Source organism: Nicotiana tomentosiformis, chromosome 5, assembly GCF_000390325.3.
Source record: "Nicotiana tomentosiformis chromosome 5, ASM39032v3, whole genome shotgun sequence".
NCBI classification, from domain to species: Eukaryota; Viridiplantae; Streptophyta; class Magnoliopsida; order Solanales; family Solanaceae; genus Nicotiana; species Nicotiana tomentosiformis.
The window spans coordinates 43,025,372-43,036,671 of record NC_090816.1 but is presented as its reverse complement, the minus strand read 5'-3'; positions in this window follow the sequence as shown (position 1 = coordinate 43,036,671).

Genomic DNA, 11,300 nt, shown 5'->3' with positions numbered 1-11,300 from the left:
ACAACCACGCCCACCTCTAATAAAAGTAGAGTCAAGATTCTTGCTCGCAAGGTTGTTGCGGGTAAAGAACAGCTCAAGAAAATTAATGAAAAATTGGAAGCAGTCGAGATGAAGGACCCCAAAATCTGATGAATTATTCAAGTCTGCTACTGAAGGGAAGAAACAGTTTCTTCTGAAAAAGAGCAGGTAACTTCTGGCCCTAAATTTACTGCTCAAATTATTTCTGAGCTTGCTTCAAATCTGGAGACTAGGTTTATTCTGGTAGGAACTGTGGCAGGTGTTGAAACTACTGAGTCTGGAAATGTTGGTAGTAAAAATGAAAAGAGAAAAGAAAAAGAGAGTGAGGGTTCTCGAAATGCTATGAGGGGTATGGGAAATGGAGTGGTTGATTCTTCACCCACTCTTGTTGGTTTAACTAAAGAATCAGGTGTTATGGTAGTTTAGAGTGAGGAATCTGTTAGAGAAGAAGAAAGTGTGAGAGAAACAGGGGGAAGTAAGTCTGGAGAAACTGTGGAAGGGTTGGTTCGATTAGGGAAAGATGCTCAAGAACCTGTTCCATCTGAACAAGAAATCCTCGCAGACCTACTGAGAAAAGTACGTGACAGCTACAATCCTAAAAGGAAAAAAAGTTTAGGAGCCAAAGTCCCTGGTACTGCTAGGGCAAACAAGAAAAGAAAGAGTGCTATGTCTATCCTTGTAGAGACTCCTCCTATAAGAGGAAGAGTTATAAGGAGTCAGAAGAAGCAAACTGAGGCTGAACTGGAAAAGGCCTTGGAAGAAGTAAGAAGAAAGCTGCTGCTAGGGGAAAGAAGAAGTTGGTTGAGCCTGTTGAGGCAGTTACAATTGATGAGATGGACCTGGTCCTTCGGGATAAAAATGAGACAGAAGAAGTGGAGGTTGTGACTCCAAAGGCTAAGAAAGTCAAGACTTCCACAAAGAAGGTTGTTTCAAAAACAAAGTATGTTAAGCCATCTACTTTGGCTTAAAGAACCAGGTCTGTATTGAAATCAAGAAAAGTGAAATTTGTGGAGGAAGAAGAATGGAGTAGAGAGGAAGAAGAAGAAGATTCTGATGCTGAGAAGGACAAGATGGTTAAGTTTAGGAAGAGAACCATCTTGAAAGGCAGACTCCTTAGGGACTTGGAGGAGGAAGGTATGTTACTGATGCTGGAGAAGTTACAATTGCAAGGATGGAAGGACATGGTCCTTCAGTTAGATGGAAGGCTGGCCAGAACTGAGATTGTGGAGTTCATGGCACACTATGAGATCAAAGATGGTAGGGTCACTAGTGTGGTAAAGGGGGTGACAATGACTTTTGATGATAAAGAGCTAGGAGAGATCTTAGGTGTACCTGCTGAAGGGTACAATGATTATAAGAAGCTCAAATGGCTAAGTCTACAGAATCTCTCTACTGCCCTTGCCATTACTAGAAAGTTTGGTGACAATGAAGAGGAGCTTGAGCCCAAGGCTATTTACAAAAGTGAGATGAAGCCACCCCACAAAGTGTTGTTCGAATTTGTTAACATATGTGTGTTTTCAAGGCAGGAAAGGAGGCACATTGCCACATTCATGGACCTGGTCCTTATGGAATATTTGGATAGTGGGAGGCAAATCAATTGGCCTGGATTTATCATCCAGCTTCTTGACAGGGTTCTAAATGGCACCAAGACTCACTCCATACCCTATGGATTTATTCTCACGGCTGTACTTGCACACTTCAAGGTACCCATCAAGAAATGGGAAGTTGGTACAAGCAAGGATCATTTTGGGGCAAACACTCTAACTGCTTGTGACTATGAAGTCCAAATTACTCCCAAAGAACCTGGTTCATCCAAAAAGGTACCAGTGAACAACAAAGTGCGAGCTTTGGTGCAAGAAAGTGAGGCTAAGGATTCTGAGATTAATAGGCTGAAGAAGAGGTTGGCAGAGGTGCAAACTGAGAGAGATGCTCTCAGAGCTGAGCTGGCAAAAGAAAAGGAGAAGAATGATGGCATTCTTCAGGATATGTTGAAACTGCTCCAAGCCAAAAACCAAAAACCTGGTCCTTCCCAGCCTTGAGCCTCCTAGCCTAGTGTAGATTAACCAGTGACCTAGTTCGGGATTTGTTTTGCTTATTTTGCTCATGATCCAGTATTTTTATTTCTTTTTATGACTTGTGGTAGGCTCTTATCAATCAATGAAATTCACTGCTTTTGCTTTAACTGTTTGTTGAGATTTCTCAGATGGCTAATATCCTTAGATCGATCGATGATATTTGACTCCATGATTGCATTTGAAGTAGCTCTAGTGGCCATGAGTAATTTTTATTAAAATCTGGTTATCTAACATTATCTAAGATAAGGGAGGAGTTAGAAGTTGAGGATAACTAGAACTCTTCCACCAAGGAAGAGTAGCATTAGAACTCTAGTTATTTATCATTCTACTAACTCTATAAATTGCAGGATGTTCTCATTCTACAGGTACATACAAACGCTGAAGTTAAATGTGAGTTGAGAGCAAAATAGCAAGGCATTTTGCATGCAATTCTTATGTGATTCAAGTGTGCGAACCTGAAGTTACATGAACCAGATAGAAGAACCAGTTCCAAGTGTCTGTCTTTTATTCTAGTTTCATTGTAGTAGGTGATTTTCAATTTGTACCTTTCAGCTTTATCTAGAAACAATTGTATTAGGTACTCTGAGTATTCAAGTTAGAGTTAACTTGAAGTTGTCGCAACAGTTAGAGGCTGGTTGCCATAACGAGATTAGAGTTAATCCTTAGGTTTACAAAGAGTTTTGTAAATGTTGTTTTGGCTCATTGATTTAGTGAAGTGTTGGGAAAAATCCTACTGAGTAGTAGGTGGTGGTTTTTTCACCTTTTGAGCCACGTGTTTTCCATGTAAAATACTTGTGTTCTTTACTTTTCGTATTTACTATTTCTGCAATAGTAGTATAAGGAACACTTAGAAGAACCAGGTCCTTCTATAATCAGTGCATGCAAAAATTGGACACCACACAAATCACTCCCCCCTATTGTGTGGCATTGACGTATAAAACATCACATGGGAAATACTGCAACAACCAAGATTGAGGGTTATGGGAAAATATTCCTGAAGATGACTTCCGGCAAGGTGTTAACGCTCAACAACGTTCTTCATGTTCCTACTATTAGGAAGAATTTAGTTTCAACTTCTTTACTTGTTAAGAATGGATTCAAATGTGTATTTGTATCTGACAAAGTTGTTGTAAGCAAGAATGAAATGTATGTTGGAAAGGGCTACCTCAATGTAATAGTTGTTGACATTATTAATAAAATTTCAGCTTCTTATTATTTATTGGAGTCAAATAATTTATGGTATATTCGTTTAGGACATGTCAATTATAAAACCTTGCGAAAATTAATTAATTTAGAAGTATTGCCTAAATTAGAGTGTAATAAATCAAAATGCCAAATATGTGTTGATTCTAAGTTTGTAAAATATCCTTATAAGTCTGTTGAAAGAAATTCAAATTCTTTAGACTTAATTCATACTGACATTTGTGATATGAAGTCGACACCATCTCGAGGTGGGAAAAAGTATTTTATAACTTTTACTGACGATTGTACTCGATATTGTTATGTTTATTTGCTTAATAGTAGGGATGAAGCAATTGAAGCATTTAAGCAATACAAGAATGAAGTGGGAAACCAATTGAATAAAAATATCAAAATGATTAGAAGTGATAGCGGTAGAGAATATGAATCTTCGTTTGCAGAAATATGTTCGGAATATGGAATTATCCATCAAACTACTGCCCTCTACACACCTCAATCCAATGGAATTGCGAAAAGGAAAAATCAGACGTTAAAGGAAATGATGAATTCTTTATTAATAAGTTCCAGATTACCGTAATGTTTGTGGGGGAAGGCTATCCTTACACCTAACCGAATACTGAATAGAGTACCCCACAACAAAATGCAATCTATTCCATATGAAAAATGGAAAGGAAGAAAACCCAACTGGAAATATTTCAAAGTTTAGGGGTGTTTAGGAAAGGACAAGTAACTTTACCCAAAAGGGTAAAAATCGGACCAAAAATCATGGATTGCGTTTTCATTGGATATGCTACAAATAGTAAATCATGTCAGTTTTTGGTTCATAAATCTGATAATCCCGAAATTCATGTTAATACGGTAATTGAATCAGATAATCCTGAATTCTTTGAAAGTATCTATCCATTTAAAACTGAATGTGAGTCGTTAAGTGAAAGACCTAAACGACCATGGAAAGGACCAAAGGAAAATATGCAAATTAAAGAAGATCCAAGGCGTAGTAAACGTCAAAGAACATATACTTCCTTTGGACCAGATTTTGTGACATACTTGCTTGAAAATGAGCCTCAAACTTTCAAAGCAGTGATGTCATCTTCTGATTCAGCATTTTGGAAAGAGACAGTGAATAGTGAGATTCAATCAATTTTGGATAACCATACATGAGAATTGATTGATCTTCCTCCCGGAAATAAGCCTTTGGGTTTAAAATGGATCTTTAAACGGAAAATGAAAGTTGATGGCACTATTGACAAATATAAGGCAAGACTTGTTGTCAAAGGTTATAGAAAAAAGGAAGGACTTGATTACTTTGACACTTACTCGCCACTAACGAGGATAACATCTATTAGGGTGTTAGTAGAACTAGTGGCCGTGTATGGCCTTGAAATCCATCTAATGGATGTTAAAACAACTTTCTTAAATGGAGAATTGGAGGAAGATATTTACATGGAACAACCTGAGAGTTTTGTTGTTCCGGGTAAAGAAAAGAAAGTGTGCAAAATAGTTAAATCATTTAATGGACTTAAACAAGCACCCAACGAATGACATGCCAAATTTTACCAAACAATGTTGGCAAGTGAATTTAAAATCAATGAGTGTGACAAATGTGTTTACATTAAAAACACTCCAGGTCATGAAGTCATTGTTTGTTTATATGTTGATGACATGTTGATAATGAGCAAAAATATGACAGATATAAATGCTACTAAGCATATGTTGGCTAGCAAATTCGACATGAAAGACTTAGGAGTTGCTGATGTGATCTTAGAAATCAGAATTCACAAGAATCCACAAGGTCTAGCATTATCATAGTCTCACTACATTGAAAAAGTACTTGACAAGTTCAAGTATTTGGATATCAAGATTGCCAAGACTCCAATTGACGCGAGTTATGCACTTCAAAAGAATGAAGGTGAAAGTGACTCACAACTGGACTATGCAAGAGTATTGGGAAGTTTGATTTATATCATGAATTGTACGCGACCAGATATAGCATGTGCTATTAGCAAATTGAGTCGGTTTACAAGTAATCCTAATCAAATACATTGGATGGAAATGAAACGAGTTTTGGGGTATCTGAAACATACCCAAAATTATGCTTTGCATTATAACAAATATCCCTCCATGATCGAGGGTTATAGTGATGCAAATTGGATCACCGAATCATCTGAAGTTAAATCCATGAGTGGATATGTTTTCACAATTGGGAGTGGAGCAGTGTGTAACGACCCGACCGATCGTTTTGAAAATTTGCACTTCGCTCGGTAGTTTACGGGTGTGAGTATCTCCGTATGATGTATTTTGACTTGTGTGAATCGTCGGTTTGGTTTTTAGGTTATTCGGGACTGATTTGGAAGAATGATTCTCACCTAAGGAGTTTTAAATTTGAAAGAGTTGTCCAAGTTTGACTTTTTAGCATTTGACCTAGGATTGAAATTTTGATGGTTCCGTTAGAGCTCCGTTGGGTGATTTTGGACTTAGGAGCGCATCCGGTTTGTGATTTGGAGGTTCATGGTTCAATTTGGCTCGAAATGGCGAAAGTTGAACTTTAAGAAAGTTTGACCGAGAGTGAACTTTTTGATATCAGGGCCGGATTCTGATTCCGGAAGTTGGAACAGGTTCGTAATGTCAAATGTGACTTGTGTGCAAAATTTAAGGTCAATCGGACGTGATTTGATAGGTTTTGGCATCGGTTGTGGAAGCGTCAAGTTTCAAAGTTCATTGATTTTGAATTGAGGTGTGATTCATCATTTCGATGTTGTTATGTGTCTTTTGAGGCCTCGAGTAGGTCCGTGTTATATTAGGGGACTTGTTGGTATATTCGGACGGGGTCCCGAGATTCTCGGGTGAGTTTCGGATGAGATTCGGATCATTTCATTGCATTTTGGATTTGTGCTAGGATTTCTGGTCCTGGTGTTTCCGCATCTGCGAAAGAGTGGTCGCAGATGCGACCAATTGTCCGCAAATGCATAATCGCTGGGGCAGAAGCTATATTATCGAGGGCTTTGGTTCTTTCTTTATTTTAGGAGCTATGAAGCTCGGATTGAGGCGATTCTTGAGGCAATTTTAACCATATGAATTGGGATAAATATTCTCTACTCGGTTTTGGGTATATTTCATGAATCTACCTTCGTTTTTGGTAATTGGATTGTGAATTTTAAAGAGGAAATTGGTGGTTTTCGCCTAAAGTTTCATAATATGAATTTTTGAGTTTTGAACATCGAATTGGGGTCGGATTTGAGTGAAACTAGTATGGTTGGACTCGTAATTCAATGGGTTGTTGAATTTTGTAAATTTTGTCGGGTTTCGAAGTGCAGGCCCGGGTTGGGCTTTTGGCCGATTTTGGGCTTTTAATTCAAGATTTGATCATTTCGATTGGGATTGGTTCCTTCAGCATTGTTTGATGTATTTGAGTTGTTTTTGGTTAGTTTTTGAGCCGTTCGGAGGTCGGAACGCGCGAGATGGCATTTTGGAACATCTCTTGGCTTGCTCGGTATTGGAATTGGCTTGTTCGAGCTAAGTAACTCTTCCAATCGTAGTGCTGAGGGTATGAAATCCAGAAATACGTGTTATGTGATTGGTATTGAGGTGACGCACATGCTAGGTGACGGGCGTGTGGGCGTGCACCATGTGACTTGAGACACTATTGTTCCCATGGCACTGTATAGTGGTCTTACTTTGTTGATATCCGTGTTTTCATCATGTGATAAAATAGTTAAGCTGTCAATCATGCTAGATATCATGTTTAGGCATTATGCCGATACAGTTTGGACCCATAGTGGTCGTCTCTTACTGTCATCTCACCGATTTTATTGATATTTCATATTCAGTCATATCCATGCATTCATACCATATCTCAGTCTCAGATATTATTTATTGATACATCATATCATTGTTGTCGGGCTAGTTTCATGACATTGTGAGCCCGTGAGTGAGACCGGAGAGATTGATGACTGAGTGAGGTCGAGGGCTTGAGTGAGAGTGATATTTTGGGATCGGGCTGTACACCGCAGCATATTATATTGATTATATTCTATATTGATGCATGCCACATCAATATAGCGATTGGGCTGAAGGAGCCCCTCCGAAGTTTGTACACCCCCAGTGAGCGCAATCGACTATATATATGTGGATCGAGTTACACGCCGTAACGGGCCTTATGGTCATATATGGATCGGGCTGTACGCTGCAACAGAAATTGTACAGCTCTGAGTGATTGAGTGTGCTGAGCATTGAGCATAGTGAGAGAGAATGCGAGACAGTGAGATTGAGTAATCTGAGAGTGTGAGTACATGAACTCATTATTGAGATGCATTGCATTTGACATGCGTACTTGAGATACATGCATAGAGATGCATTTCCTTCTACTACCCGATTTTTGGGACATTTATGATTTTACGTGTATCTTGACATGTAGGCATAGAGAAGTACTTTCCTCATGCTATCTGAAAATAAAATATCTTACTATTTGTTAAAAGGAGTATTGGGAAAAATCACAATTTTCAAACTTACTCGTACTTTGGCTTTTTTCGGTAAAAGATTTGGGTTTTCACTGAGATACTTGATAAGAAATGCACTATTATTTTTGGAACTGTGAAAGAACTGAGCCTTTTATTTCCGAGATACTCTTTTATTATTGTACTATGTTGTTATGAACTATGGTGGAATATTGGTGTTGTACCCGACCTTTTTGTTAGCTCGTCACTACTTTCAACCTAAGGTTAAGTTTGTTACTTATTGAGTACATTGGGTCGTTTGTACTCATACTACACTTCTACACCTTGCGAGCAGATGTTGGCTGTTGATGTTGCTGTGTTCGTTGGGAGCTGGATGTGAAGATGTACCTGCGTGTTGTAGCTGCCTCTTGTTCGTGGTAGCCTTAGATTTATAAAACTCAGTTTATGTACTTTTCAAAGAGACTATGTATATATTTTATTTCCGCTTTGTAAATTCTATTTTTAGAAGCTCATGATTTGTACTACCAGTTCTTGGGGAAATGTATTAGTTTTATATATCTTCTTTTAATTAATTGCCTTATTAATTTTATTGGAATTGGATAGTTGATAATTAGCTTACCTAGCAGGTTGGGTTAGGTGCCTTCATGACTAGTGGATTTGGGGTCGTGACAAGTTGGTATCAGAGCTCTAGGTTCATAGGTTCTACAAGTCATGGCCAAGTGTCTAGTAAAGTCTTGCGGATCGGTATGATGACGTCCATACCTATCTTCGAGAGGCTACATGACATTTAGGATATACTTCCCATCTTTCTTTCCTTATCATGTGACATTGATTCAGCTTGTAGTGTAACTCTTTGAATTCCTTCCACGCATTCGTATGCGCACATGAGCGCTCGGTATCAACTGTGCATCACCGGTTTATGATTCTATGAACGAGGTTCGAGATGTGTATTCTGTATTTTGGTGATGGGCCAGTCTGGAGTACTTGAGTCCATGGTTAGACCGCAGCTTGAGCTCTGTAGCTTCAGTGGTAACTTATACATTTGGACTCATATGTCCGGTAGTTTCCCTAGAGAGGAATTTGTGGCTCGATGAGCGGTGAAATGGCTATGTGGTAAGTATGATGTGACTGTGAGATGTGTTTAGATTGTTCGAATGTGACGAGAAGAGTTTACTTGAGAGGTAACAAGGACTATTGGGTGTTTGATTTCTGTCTTGATATGGCATATAGTCTCGAGCTATGGGTGTGTTGATGGATCTCTCATGTTGTTTAGTTGTGGAGTGAAGTAGATTCTCATGTCCTGTTGATGAGTTCAGAATCAAAAAGATTAAGTGATTGCGTAGTAGTTGTGACTGTGGAAGGATATAGAGAGATGTCAGTTTGAGGCAGAGCATGTGGGTTATCTCCTGCGAGGTGTCCTGAGGTTGTGTGATTCTTGTAATGTTTTGTAGAGAGTTCTCTTTTACCAGTGGGGTATATTTGTGCGATTTGAGTTTGGATCAGTTGTAACAGTTGACTTGGCTATCACGAGGATGAATGCGCGATTTGCAGATGATTTGAGGTATTATATGGTTTGTGTTACATGAGCTTACGCAAGATTTAGTTGAATTTCAGTGTGGGATTCTGGCAGTAATAGAGTATGGGTATCGTGATGTTATCGAGTGTTTTGTTCTATGGCTTTGAGCCAAGTGGGGGAGCCTTCTATCAACGAGTTGATTGTACGGTTATGTGTTATATTGGCTTCGGTTCGGGGTATACTGGTGAATTAGTTATGACTTGCAGGGGTTGAGATTGAGGATGACTCGAGTAAAGGGATTTCTGGATACGGGTTGTATTACACTCTATGGGTATATGGTAATTGTGGAATGATTGAGTGGTTAGTCATGAAAGATGTAGTGTACAAGGAGTAGGAATTTGCTCGGTTGCTTAGGATTGTGGGTTACTCCCTTGGGTGTGGGTGTGTTAATGGGGCACAAGTCGTTCGGTCCGTTTGGTCGGTTAAATTGAGGTTTGAGTAGAGTGGATGACTCTCGAGAATGATTCTAATGGATTCAAGATTTATATGTAGCGATTTGGAATTTTCAAGATGTGCATATGGCTAGAAACTGAGAGTTACATTGGATGGTGTCGAGACTTGCGGTAATTCTGTATGACTATGGATTCTACATTTTAGTATAAGAAAAAGGGAAGAGGAACAATTTTAAATTCACATAAGGTCTTTCGGAGTGGATGTCTCGGTTGCGGTGCTTTTGGGGTACTTAAAAGGAAATTCAGCGGCTTATGGGTCTTAGGGCGTTGTGGTTTTATACTAGGGTCTCTTGTGTGGTGAATTTTGTTTAAGGGTCGTGGTGTTCCGGCAAGGAGAAGTAATAATTTGAAGGTAATTCGGAAAGAACTCGGAGAGTTAGGACAACTTGGTAGTAGGTTGGATCAGCACAGTAATGGATATAATCAGTTCTTTAGGTACCTACGATGTGGCTAATCTCCACAGGTATTTCGTGGCAATGCTCTTGGGTTTTGGCGACCTGCGTGACTGGGTTGAGTTAAAGAGATTCAGTTTTGATAGCTTGGTTATGTGAAAATGGATTTCAAAGAGTTCTCAATAGTTTTTACCACGGTTTGAGGAGTATATTTCCTACTGACGTGAGGAATATGTTGCGTATTGGAATTTTCTCCGGGATGAGATCAAATGGAAGGTTTCTGACTGATCGGGTATATATTCTGCTTGGGACTCAGAGTTGATTATGAGATTCTTGTACTCTTCACAGGATGACATGGTAGATACAGTGTTGTGTGGGATTGAGATTTGCATGTACAAGGTCACATGTCAGTTTGGAAGGGAAGGGCATAGATTCATAGGCAGCATGGACAGATTCAGATGGCTAGGAAAATGATATTACTAATCAGTATGGCCTGATGAGAGTATATATTTCAGAAGGGGCAATTTGTTTTTATTTTTGGGCACTTCATTGGTATTATGGCACTCTCCTGGTTGATTGACTGCTAATATTCAAATTTTGCTATGTGGCACGGAAGAATTTTAGAAGTATTTCTCGTGGGATGATCGTGTATGAGAGATGTGTTAGATATTCTGGCGGTGGAATTGGGATCATACATGGTGATTCGTGTGTTCTATGGATTTGTAGACTGGGAGTTCTCAAGAGCAGGTTATTTCATGGTTGTGGACTGTGAAGTCAGGGCCGAAGCTAGCTAGACGATAGTATGTGTTATAATTCAGTCATTGTGGGCTTTCGGAGGGTTATTTATCCATGTGTGGGTGCCCGGAGTTGATTTGGGGGTCCATTGGTAGGCCCAATTAGGGTATGTATTCTACACCGAGTCGGATTGGTTGGATCCATACTGTTATTGTTGAGGGATGTGCCATTCAGTTGTTGTTGAGCTTAACCATGTTTCAATATGTTCGGTAAGTTACTTTTCTATGCTACGAAGGGTTGTGATTCATTGGTTTTAGGCACATATGGTGCAGTTCTTTTGTGGTCTTATAGCGGAATTTGAGCGAGATGAGTAGTTGGGTATTGCATGATTGAGGGCG